The sequence below is a fragment of the Panthera pardus genome, unplaced genomic scaffold (genome assembly GCF_024362965.1).
Source record: "Panthera pardus isolate Hobbes unplaced genomic scaffold, ASM2436296v1 HiC_scaffold_22, whole genome shotgun sequence".
Classification (NCBI taxonomy): Eukaryota; Metazoa; Chordata; class Mammalia; order Carnivora; family Felidae; genus Panthera; species Panthera pardus.
The window spans coordinates 19,329,784-19,342,549 of NW_026526788.1; the positions used below are offsets into that span (position 1 = coordinate 19,329,784).

At 44.4% G+C, this 12,766-nt stretch overlaps 3 long non-coding RNA genes across 3 annotated transcripts; 2 read left to right on the forward strand and 1 right to left on the reverse strand.

The window, feature by feature from the left end:
- Positions 1–589: 589 nt before the first annotated feature.
- LOC128779110 (uncharacterized) lies at positions 590–3,129 on the reverse strand. Its single transcript, XR_008425060.1, has 3 exons — positions 3,030–3,129; positions 2,274–2,429; positions 590–831 (listed from the first exon to the last, which is right to left on the reverse strand). It is a non-coding gene; the product is annotated as an uncharacterized LOC128779110 (long non-coding RNA).
- A 53-nt stretch (positions 3,130–3,182) lies between these two features.
- LOC128779111 (uncharacterized) lies at positions 3,183–3,712 on the forward strand. The gene is made up of 3 exons (XR_008425061.1): positions 3,183–3,275; positions 3,357–3,419; positions 3,522–3,712. It is a non-coding gene; the product is annotated as an uncharacterized LOC128779111 (long non-coding RNA).
- Positions 3,713–4,007: 295 nt separating this feature from the next.
- On the forward strand, positions 4,008–7,538 carry LOC128779109 (uncharacterized). The gene is made up of 3 exons (XR_008425059.1): positions 4,008–4,569; positions 5,810–5,969; positions 7,427–7,538. It is a non-coding gene; the product is annotated as an uncharacterized LOC128779109 (long non-coding RNA).
- Positions 7,539–12,766: the final 5,228 nt, after the last annotated feature.

Here is a 12,766-nt window from a genome sequence, read left to right on the forward strand (position 1 = left end):
AGCTGAGTATGTCATTCTGTCTTTTTGCCAGCCCTCTTCCCTTCCCTGGGAGACAAGCGTCTCATTTTGGTTACACAGAAATGTAGGTGAAGTCAGCAGAGAAGGGTCCCTTCTCTTCTCTTTCCTTTGTCTCTCAAACTCCCTGTTGCTGCCTTCTGCCTGTCCCTTTCCCTGACTCAATCCCCCAGGCCCACTGCTCCACTCCAGCCATGATCAGGGTGTCCTCCAGCTGCTGTCCTTCTGCTCTGGCCATCTCTCAGTGAGGAAACTGCAGGATGATTATGTAGTCCATGGGTCTGATCAAGAAATCTCTGCTCCTCAGAGTCCTCCTACACGTGGTGCTGTCTGTGGACACCTGGCATCCTGGGCATGGGTCTGACCCTCACTCCTCTACCACAGTCACTGCTAGTCCCTCATCCTTCTCCACCATTAGATCTCAGCCATTTCCTAAGGACAGATACCTATCTGACCCGAAGGCATCATGGACTCAGGGAATATTTCCAAAATAAATGAGCATAAACACCTAGATATAGGAAGGTCCCATCACCCCAGAAAACTCCCTCCACCATTTCCGGTACTTTGTTACCTGTGTGTACAGGAACCCCACTGTGTGCACCAATGGGGAGTGAGAGTAGATGGTCCTAGAAGCAGACGCTGACACAGAGACATAACGATGAAAGGTGGATTAGGGGACAGTAGGAAGGACAAAGTGGAGGGGACAGGATGGGCATGGAAAGCATTCAGGTAGATCTGGCACATTCTTAAAATGTATATACAAACATGATAGTCTGTCACCATGCACAGTCCTCTTCAAATTTCAAAAGAGTTGTCCTACAAGACAAAGAGATTTTGGTTTATTTCCCTGTGATCTTATGTTTTCCTACATGCATTCTGTCTTCTGTAGTTTATCCGTGGCTGTGGCCTCAGATGAACACTGTAGTGTGTGGCTGCATCTGTGAGATTATGTGTAATAGAAAATGATTGTCTTCAGATCTAGGTCTCTGAATGTACACATTCTCATAATTAGCTTTTCTTTCACTGTGTGGCAGGGCCCGAATTCTAATAGAAAAACGAGGGACATTGTCTTATTTTTTAAAACTGTGATTCCCACTCCCTGGGCTGAGTTGTTAACAGTCCTAGTTTAATGAACTCCTGTGACCATCTTTTTTGGAGGATCATTGTGTGGAGATATCTTAACTGAAACTATGAGAAGCGTGTTCCCAGAGATTTTGCAGATGCTTTATACACTGAATGTCTTCTTTTACTCTTGTTCTTAGAAACAAATATTACCCCTGTTTTCACAGATAACACAGCTGAGGCTCTGTGTAGGTCCCACTGAGAACTGTTATTAGGGCTGAGACAGCAGGAACACAGGCAAAGCCTCAGGATATTGTGAGAGAAGTTTGAGGAGATGCAAAGCTGTAGTCAGGGTGATGACAGGGGTCCAGCAGGGGTGGCATCTGGCCAGCCCTGAATTGTAGGATGACTCAGCTGATCTAGAACCTGTCTCCACTTTTAGTCTCACTGAGGGATATGAACTTGGGCATACAGCATTTTCATAAGAACAAGTTAAATTCCCCATATCTCCAGGGCTCTTTTCCCCCCACAAATATGTAGAACCTTCAGGAAAATCCAGGGAGACAAGAATCTTTTTAGGTGATTACCTGCATGCACTTTGGCAACACACTGACATTTTGGAGATGAACAGTGCATTGTGCACTGAGAGCGGTCTCACATAGCAGCTCCGTATGGACCTCCACTCCCTGCTCAGGCTGTGGCCAGGAATGACCTCCAGCTGCATCTCACTGACCCCCAACACCCTCCCCTCTGCACCTCCTCAAACTCTGCTTATTGTGCTCAACTTCCCTTCTATTCCTGTATGATTCAAGTCTCCCCCGGTTTTGCACTGGATCCTTCACTGGTGTTTCCATCATGGTGACCACAAGGTCTGCATCGTTTAATGAATGTCCCTCTTTCACACAGGACACCTGATGCTCCAAAATTTAGAGAACCCAACACATTGTGTCTCCAACATATGCCCCAGTACTGCTGATACGTCTGCTTTTGTGTAAAAAATCCTCTTTCATTTGACAAGAGAAACGTATAGCTCACTGTATTACAGGGACATGACACTGCCCATTATATGTATGTCCTGAGAAACTTGAGATATGCTACAGTGTCCTCAGGCAGTTTGTAGTTGGATTGCCAAGACTCACAACCATCTCTACATCATTGCCACAAAGTCAATCATGAAGAAGATGAATATACTTTACCAGCCACTCATCCAGTTCAGGTCATCTTAACAAATAGAGTAGGTGGAGGAGGGGGATGTGGCCTATAGCCCATGACTGGTGGTGAAGGGTGGTCCACAGGGTACAGCCTGCAAGGCAATCCTGGGAAAGGACCAGGACTCTTGCATACAAAATAGCCTGCGGAAAAGAAATGAGAGGTATGTTCATAGGACAGAACCGAGCACCAACACCAGCAAAAAGCAGAAACCCAAAGCAGCAGTGCTCATATCCTACTAGCTTCCCCACCACCAGGTTCCAAGAGGGCAGCATCAGTGCCAAAATCTCTACCCATACTTTGGGTTCCACTTACAGCTTTGGGGTGGGAAGAGGATGTGATTGGGGTAAACTAATGTCCCCACGTGTCTGGAAACGTAGAAACAGCAAGCGTCCTTTTCCTAAAAGATTTATAGGCTGAATACTAAATTAACAAAGTAGCATATTCCAGATAGGAAGTCAACTATGTCCAGGATCACACTCCACCCTTCATCCCCTCCACCACAGAGGCTGTTTATTGTGTATGTGAAGAACTACAGAATGAGAAGGAATGACAAAGCCAGTGTCCACACATGGAATCATAGCCCTCGTGGCTCAAAGTTCTGCCTCTAAGCCCCTGCCTGTGTCCAAACTATTGTCCCGACAATGGGATCTCCTCCTCTCTGGAAGTGCTATCCATGGGCACAGTGAGGGCCTGTAGAGGACCTGGGAAAGCATGCTCTTAGAGAAACAGGTAGCCTATACATGTTAGTTGGGTTCAGCTAATTTATTTGAATTCAGAGGTACTTCTCAGCTTAAGTGCAGTACACTTTGCAGGGTAAATGTGTCCTCTGGAAAAATGAGCAGAAATTCTAAAAGACAAAATTAACACAAATGCACTTTGATGTCTGGTGTAAGTTTCCATGTTTTAGCTGTACCTCTGACACAGGACATGAGAGAATGTGCTCATGTGAACACAAGTGAAGGACACCGTGGGGACTTGACACACAGGTAATTTTGGATTTTTTCTCTTCACAACTTAAGTTTCAGTGCATGTTTTCTATGGCAAATATGCCACCTCTTATAGTTCAGATATTTGTGCCCAGGGCACACCTGAAGGGACTCTGGACAGCATGTTTACCAAAATGCTGATGGGTATGAAATTTACTTTGTCTAAGACCATTGTAAAGGACACATACAAAAATATAAGTTGGAGTGAAGGCAGTTTGCATTTTCAAATTGTAAGGATACCCACAGATTTTTCTGAGCACGTTAAAACCCTCAATAGAAGGAAACAGGAGAGGAAGAAACAGCAAGAGCAATGATTCCACATTGAGGAGATCCACAAAGAATGAGGCAATGTAGGAGACTTCCAAGTGGAGTGTGGTGTCATCCTCCTTGATTTATTCCAGGAACACATTGGAAAAGCCCTATGGTTCTCACCCTTAAGCACGCTTAGCTTCTAAAGTTACCACAAAGAGATGCCAGCTGGAAAATAGGGAATCCCATAGACTCGGTGGTAAAGGTTTTGCATTTGGGAAAAAAAAAACAAAAACAGCAGACAGGCCATACTTCACACAAACCAGAGACAATGACAGGAGTGTGTCCTGTACAGAAAGATGTGGCTGTCCGTAAAGACTTAGAACTGAAAATGGCCACAGTATTTACTTTGTGCTTCTTGGTAGTTTTGGCAGAGCCAGTGTCGATGTCACTCTTGGTTGTGACACCTACTTCTGGACCTGCAAAAAGCTCTAGAAGGGATGGAGGTTTATTCTGACTTGAGTAGACTGTTTGGAGGTCAAAAACAAAACAAAAAACCCTCCCCTCATACTTCCGTCAACTTAAACTCTTTGTCCCAGTGAGATCCCAAATTACATGCACAGGGTGTCCCACATGCCTCCGGTGATATCCAAAAAGAACTTGAAGAACCATCCCTTATAACTTGATGAAGACTCCTAAAAGCCCTGATTCAGATGTATTCATCACTCATAGAACAACTATGGATGGCTGTGAGCACAACTAGATGGACGTACGTTACATTGTGCCTCATGCCTCACAGATCCCAGCAAGTGGACTGTGTACAGGGCATTTCTGCTGAAGCGCTATGTCTGCTTTTCTGCATACGGCCCCATTCCTTTTCCACAAGAGATGCCTGTACCAACCCATGGTGGGGGAAAGGACAAAGATGAGATCCTGAGCAACTTAAGGAATATGGTAATGGCAGCAGACACATTCCCCTTGCATCACAATGGTCTGTGGTACCGCCTCTGCACCTTGGCCCAAGACCTAACAGCAACAAAATAAGGTGAGTGTGTTTTAGAGTCAAATCCTAGTGCTTAGATCATCTTACCAAGTGTTGCAGGTGGAGGGGTTTCGGGTGGCCTCAGGGCCACTAAGGTTCAGGAGGTGGACGTGCCTAATAGTCCATGGGGCTTGGGGGCGGGGCATGTCTAGGGTAGGGCATGCAGAATCATCCAGTTAACGGAGGAGGTCCCCAGGATCCAGACTGCCCTGCAGAACAGAAGTGACAGCTACATCCATATGCCAGACAAGAGAACAAATACCAAAAGCAGCTGTAACCCAGAGAAGAAGGTGTCAGCACCTGCCACCTCTCTACCACCAGGATCCAAGAGAGTAGCATCAGTACCTGAAAAGTCTGTCCCTGCCACTGGATACCACCTACAGCTTGGGGTAGTAGATGCAAGAGGTTAACCTATTGCCACCACACATCATTGCCCATGTCTGCGGAAGTAAAATGGCAAGGGTCCTGTCCTAGAGGGTTAACAGAAGTAATTACAGATTAATGAAGTAGCATTCTCCCGACAGGCAGCCATCGATGTCCGGGTTCACCCTGCATCCCTCCTCTACGGCGACTCCAGATGCTCTGCTTTTGCTATATTAAGAACACACACACAAAAAAAAATGATTGGGAATAAACGACTCATATTCTGCTCATGGAATCACAGCCACTCCTGGCAAAACGTTCTGCAGCCGGACCCTCACTGTGCCTCCTCTGGTCCTCTCCCTGAGAAAGGAGTCTTCCCTCTTGAAGTGTTGTCAAAGGCCTCTGAGACCTCTGGGGAGTGGAGGATGCCTGGAACCTTGCAGGGGAATGAGAGTCTTCTGTGAAGAACGAGTTACTTGTGGTGAATGTCTACAAAGTTCAGATGTGTTCATCTTAATTCATAGGGAATTCTGACTTTAAGCATACTAAAGGACACAGAGTAGTTATGTGCAACGGAAAAAAAGAGGGAGAAATTCACATAACAGATTTCATGCAAGTGTTTTGGTATAAAACTGGTATGTGTCATGAGATTATATCAGCTCTAACAGTGACTGGGGACACAACCAGAAACTGCTCATAGAAACACAACTGAAGGACACAGTGTTCAAATTGTTTTTTACCTAAGGTATAGCTGGAGGATTCCAGACAAGTCATTTACCAACAAAGACAGAAAGGTGATGACATTGGCTTTCTCTATGACCACTCTAAATGGCACAGGGCACATAATAAAAAGTTGGAGTCATGATGTCGTTTCTAACAGGTTCATCTCCTAGCCAGAATCAAGAAAGGAAGACACAGCAGCCACACTGTTCCCACAGAGGTGAGGTCTGGAAGGGATCACCCAGGCCGGGAGACCTCTGTTTGGAGTGTGCAGTCATCCTCCTCTCATTATTTCCTGAAACTCATGGAAAAACCTTAAGGTACTCAGTCTCTAAGCGCTTTTGGCTTCTAAACTTACCACAGAAAGCTGACAGATTAAAAATTGAGAAGCCTGTGGGCTCCTGGGTTATGAGTGTGCATTTGGAAAAGAAAGAACAAACAGACATATCACACAACACGCAAAATGAGACAAGGCCGGGGGAGCATGTTGTACATAAAGATGAGGGTTTCCCAAAAGAGTTACAACTGAGAATGGCCCCGGCATTTACCTTGTCCTTGTATGCATTCTTGGTACAGTCAGAGCCGCTGTAACCCACAAAGGTTTCAGCAGTTTCTCGATCTACTAAAGACCCTAGAAGGGACAGAGGTTTATTCTGCTTTTAAAGGACTGTGCGGAATGAAAACAATCCCTCAACTCATTCCTCAAATATCTTAAACTTTTCCCTATGGTCAGGTGCCCAAGGATAAGGGGGAGAACCGTCCCCTCACCTTGATAAAGACCTCATGGTGCCCTAGTTCATGTTGTTTCATAATTAATCACATAACTGTGGACAGGTCAGGCAAACTAGCAATTTAGAATTCACCAGTAAAACAGTTTTCTCAGTATACATCATGGGAAATCACGATTCCATTACAGATCAAGAATTAATCTGAGGATGCTTGGATTCAGCATCCAACTCTTAATTTTGGCTCAGGTCACGATCTCACAGCTTGTGAATTCAAGCCCAGCATTGGGTTCCTCACTGACAGTGTGGCGCCTGCTTGGCATTCTGTCTGTGCGTCTCTCAAAATAAATAAAATTAACAAAAAAGAATAACATTGAGAATACTGGTTTGGTGTATATCCTCAATGAGTCCTCAAGAAGGGTGCATTTCTCCAGGCTTCAGGCAAATTGTTCAATCTCCCAGCTTATCTACAAGCTGCCTTCCACATGAGAGCAGTTAGTATATAAGGAAAGACTAATTTGACACTATCGAGAAAAGGAAAACTGTCAGAAGTTAGCAGTGAAGCTGCAGAGTTGCACTGATACCATCAGAGGACTAAGCTAAGCTTTATGGAACTTGAAATGAGGGATGTAGGGCTACAGTTCCCAAAACAAACAAAAAGAAAGACTGTTAAAACTAGTGAATAAATGACCTTCTCCTCAAATAAACTAAAGTCTTCGTATTGTGTCCGGGTGGGAAGAAGGTTTCCAGGCTCTTCAGACACCGGGATGTTAGAGGAGGTGGGAGGGTCACCGTCAGAGGAGGGGCATGAGCTCCACCAGTCACAGGGACAAGTGCCTCACTGTCTGCGGCACCAGAGGAGAACACCCTTCTGTCACCCCTTCAGACCACCTGCCGTCCTTACTGCTTGTGATTCTTTCCAGACCACACGATGATCACACACAGGAACAGGCTGCACAGCAGAAATTAGACTGCGGCACATCACAACGTGCTCCTTACCTCTCCGTGGAGGGTTCTTGCAGTGATTGGTTCCTGCCTCATGTATCCCTCAGGCAGCCTCTTTGCTTCCATCCCGTCCAGTCTTGGATACAGAAAAATAATGGACTTCTATAAGAGTTGCAACACCGCGTCGTCTACTAGACAACAAACAGTGCAGGCGTCATCCCTGGAAACACCCATAAAAAGGCAAGTCAAATGACCACACCTGTATTTCAAGTAAGCGACCTCCCTGCCCTGCTCCACCATCTCCCTGTCCCAGATCTGAGTCTTGATCTGGGGGAGAAAAAACACATCCACCTTCAGTCGGAAGGTGGTGCCACACTGTGCACCAAAGAAAGAGGAGGAAACAAGAAAACACTTACCTAGTTGTCCTGAGCATTCTTCTCATGAACTGCAAGCTGAAAAAGCCAACAATGAAAAGTCCGTGGTCAGAGATTCCAAGGGCCACTACACTCACCTGCGTGAGGCGCTAAGGGTTCAGTATGTCAGGCAGAACTCAGGTTACCTGGTATCTAAAGGGGAGCTCTGCCTGCTGCAGCTGTTCCCGTGTTTGTTCAATTTGTTGCCTGTGAGTTACAATTGCTCTTGTCAGATAAGGCCCAATATTGGGTATGATTTTAAATAAGCTGCCCACGTTCCCAACAACCTCATATTTGTCCCAGGATACAATTTATTCTTACACATGAAACACTTTGCACATGATTATCAATGACCAGTAGGATCAAAGCTATTGTTACATCTTTTCCTTACTCATTATTCCATGCCTGTAGGGTTCAGAGTTCATAGAATTCCTTCCCATTTTCAATCTTTCTCTAACTCATCATGTGACAAGTGTCTTTTATCATAAAGATCTATTCTTCTATAACTTATATCCTCACCATGTTTCCCAGGGTTGCAAAGATGAGGGCCATGAAATGACACTACCACGTTGATGGGTACGATTCATTGTATGACACACTGCTTTCCTACATATGATGACAATTGACACCACCTCCGAGGAATGTTAGCATGGACAAAGTTTCCACACAGTCTGGCCACTACTTGAGATCTGCAAATGTTTAGAAACTTAATTGTTTTATTCTTTCTAAACTTACCTTTTTTATCTGTTAATACTGTATGCATATGTTGACTTTAAACATTGCACAAAGATTAAAAACCAAAAAATGAACAGCGGTTTCATGAGCTGCTGGTAATTACTAGCTGAACTCACTTGTACTTGTTTATTTCTTCTGTAGCTATTTTTTTTCCTAATGTTTATTTTTGAGACAGAGAGAGAGTGAGCACATGCATGAGCGGGGGAGGGACAGAGAGAGATGTAACAGAATCTGAAACAGGCTCCAGGCTCTGATCTGTCAGCACAGAGCCTGACACGGGGCTCGAACTCCTGGACTGTGAAATTATGACCTGAGCTGAAGTTGGACGCTTAAACGACTGAGCCACCCAGGCGCCCCTTAAGTAGCTATTTTCAAATTTTACCTGCAGCTGCCAGCTGATTCTTCTTTGCCGCCAGTTCACAGTGTCATTTTCAGCTTCCTATGATGGGAAAGATACATACACAGTCAGGAACAAGGTCCAGAGGTTCTCCCTTTTTACCTCCCAGCACTCTTGAAGTCCTATGCAAATATCCCTTCCCCTACTTCTCCCATAAATGCACAGACTGACAACCCAATCAGAGAAATGAAGTGAACACCCCATTTAAGTTCAAGAAAATTCAACTTCTGTCTGCTGCCACGTCTCTACTATTGGAACTGTCTTTCTAGTTCTCGTTTCCTCTCCTTTATCATAAAGTCATCAAATAACATTGTACTTTGTGCCTTCCCAGAGTTGGTCTTTTGTTTGAGATGGTGAAGACTCATTTCATCAGTGAGTGAAAAACCATATCTGACCAACTGTACCCATTAGGATGAAGCAGGGGATCATCACTAGTCTTACACCTCCATGGGGAGCCCTGATTCTCAGTCCAAATGTTGTACCATGACACAGGCAATCACCTGAAAGACGACCTTCCAGAATATGGTTTCACTAACATTGCAGCTCACTCCCAGACATCGCTAGAGTTCAGGACTGCAACCCCTGCCTCCACCTTCAAAAGGCCAATCTTAGAACAACATCATCTCCTGACGTACAACATGATATGAACTGTCACACAGTCTGGGATTACTTCCAGGAAAGAGATTTCAGGTGGAAAACTCTCAACTTCATGGAGCCAAATCTACTTTAACAAGACTCATTCCGTTGATAGTGAAGGCAGCCAAAGGCAATGCTTGGCAAGGCTGGGTTGCTGTGCTACCCTCAGACTATTTTCTTTGTGGTGTTGATTGAGATGGTTTCAACTTGACACTTGATGTACTCAAGAATCACATGCAAAATTGAAAATCTCTTAGAAAATGACACAAAAGCACTAGACAGAGAAAGGCACATGCATTTCCTTCTGGCCTCTCAGGCAGTCCTTCGGCAAATGCTTGCTGGAGTGGTTGTAATGTAGTGGCTCTGTTGTGAGATGTTGAAGATAGAGAGGTGGTCAGGGTGCTGCACCCACTCACAGAAAGTGCTTACGAGTTAACAAAAACAAGATGCCAGTGAGACAGAGCAAGCCCTAACCCCAGCTGTGGGAAGGACAAATATAAGGTGAGTCTCCAGGGAAGAAAAGACTTCATTTTCCAACACGAGTGAGGGACTCTAAAGTGCCGCATCTCCTCCTGAGAACAAAAGGAAATACTGTACAAAGGAGGAAACATGTTACTGAATGCACCAAGTGTCTGACAACCCCACAAAGACACACAAGACCAAGATGGAGAAGAAGGAAGCCCAGGACAAAGCCAGCCTGGCAGTTGGACCCAAACTCCCTAGGACTCATCATTGAGGTGGGGGGCATACATTTTAATGGCAAAGAAGCTGAACAACTTTATGGGCACAGACTTAGAAGTAAACAAGTGTAGTTCAGGGGCGGCCAGCAAAGATGAGCCCTAGTGAAGCTGCGGGCTTTGGCCAAGACTCAGAAGAGTTACACTTAAAAAGTCAGGGGACAGGAAACAACTTGACTTTCTTAGGGATTGGGCCTGCAGTGAGCAATCTCACTGACAGAATGGATGCAGGGATCCAGTACTGCTGGTACCCCTACCCACTTTCCAGAAAGCAACTTCCATTGTTTCTGCAGCAAGATAATTCATTTTTTTTCCCCACACATTTTTGACCCATGTCTTGTCCTGAAGAAAAATGACCTAATTGCTGGGTGACAAAACAGTGTGATGCGATTGAAACCTGTAGGACAGTGTAGGTGGATCCAGAGTGGATCCAGGTATTAAAGTTATTAATGATGGTACCTTCCCTCTTCCACCCCCAAAACATGACACAATGTGTGGCAAGCACTTAGGACAGAAAGGAAAATGCAGGTTACATTACAGAAAGCAAGGTAGGAAGGGAAGGTCCAATACTACTGAATGCATTGGGCAAAAATACTCTGGACCCAGTTCCAAAAGAAATACAATTATCTCTACTGGCTGCCATGTTCTCCCATACAATCCGGTCCTTGTGACAGTTGTCACGTGAACATCTTACTTTTTTAAATTTTTTTTAACGTTTATTCATTTTTTGATAGAGACAGAGTGCGAGTTGGGTAGGGCCAGAGGAAGATATAGAATCCAAAGCAAGCTCCAGGCTCTGAACTGTCAACACAGAGCCCGACATGGGGCTTGAACTCACGGACCGTGAGATCATGACCTGAGCCGAATTTGGACGTTCAACCGACTGAGCCACCCAAGCGCCCCCATGTTACTTTTTTGTAGGCACTTTTCTTTGTTCATAGAATTCTTCCAGGTTATGTGCTTTCTCCTTCAGCTGTTTGACTTTTGCTTCCTTTGTGGCTTTCACAGACCTCAATGCATCACACTTGTCTTCCAGGGCGTTTTTATTTTCTGGAAGAAAAAAAAAAAAGGTGTTTTCTTGATAAACGTGCACATGACCTGAGTCTTGATTTTGGTGAGACAGAAAAAAGGCAAGAACCACGAAGGCATGAAAGTATTCTTTCCCTTACCAATGCAAAGTCATTGCCATCATATGGGGATTTCTCCCCAACAGAAAATATAACTTCTAGTTGACAGTTATTGGACCTGAAGGCTCTTAGCTCTACATCCTTGAATTCAACATTTGCATCTTGTGGTTAAGACAGATATGAGGAAAGACTTTCACGGAAAACTGATCACACAACAATTTGTACCTCACACAGCAAGATCGTGCATTGCAATCAACAAACACCTTGAGGCATGAATATAACTAGAGGACAAAGATGATGGAAAATAGTTCATGTCTAACAACTCATGGCTTTCTTAGTGGTATACGTATGTATGTATGTATGTATGTATGTATGCATGTTTATCCCCCATTCACGTTGAAAATTTACTATTCAGCATTCAGAGAGAAAGAGACTATTGAGCACCTGGGTGGCTCAGTCAGTTGAGCATCAGATTCTTGATTTTGGGTCAGGTCATGATTGTAGGATCATGTGACCCAGACCTGTGTTGGGCTCCACACTGAGTGTGAATCCTGCTTAAGATTCTCTCTCTTTCCCTCTGCCCCTCTCCCCCACTTGCATGCCCCCTCACTAAAATTAAAAAAAAAAATCATAAAGCATAATTTAAACATATTTTTTAAAGGGAAAGGATTATACACTTTGGCTATCACCCTTTCTCTCTCAACTATATTTGGGTATTTTCTACATATCTTGGAGGGCAAAGTTGAATGATGTGATAATTACCTAGTTGTGAAAATAAAAGATAACTCCTAGTCCTTGAAATAGCAAATCTCATCTTGGAGGTCCTAGTAAAATTCCAACTCATTGGTCAGAAAGAGTTTTGGCTCCCAGAGGCCCATTGTCTACTGTGGTAAATGGTAGGCAAATATGCTGTGCTCACTTCACCCAATGAACAAAAACCCTCCAAAGCCAAATTACGGTAAAACTCAGCAGCCAACTCTTAACCACTTCCTGATTCTTCACATTTCTTTCTCTCTCTCTGAGTTTGCAAGGTAGCAAGTGCACTTTGAACGGTGTCATTTAAAATTTCATTAAAGTGGGTGCCTGGGAGGCTCATTCAGTTAAGCATCTGACTTCAGCTCAGGTCGTCATCTCATGGTTTGTGAGTTTGAGCCCTGTGTCGGACTCTGTGCTGACAGCTCAGAGCCTGAGGCCTGCTTCGGATTCTTTGTCTCCCTCTCTCTCTGCCCCTCCCCCGCTCATGCTGTGTGTCTCTCTCTCTAAAATAAGTAAACATAAATAATTTTATGTTTACTTGTACTCAACAAGTACAAAAAAATAGAGATCATACCGTGCACAGTTTCAGACCCCAATGCTATGAAACTCGAAATCAACCACCAGAAAAAATTTGGAAAGATAACAA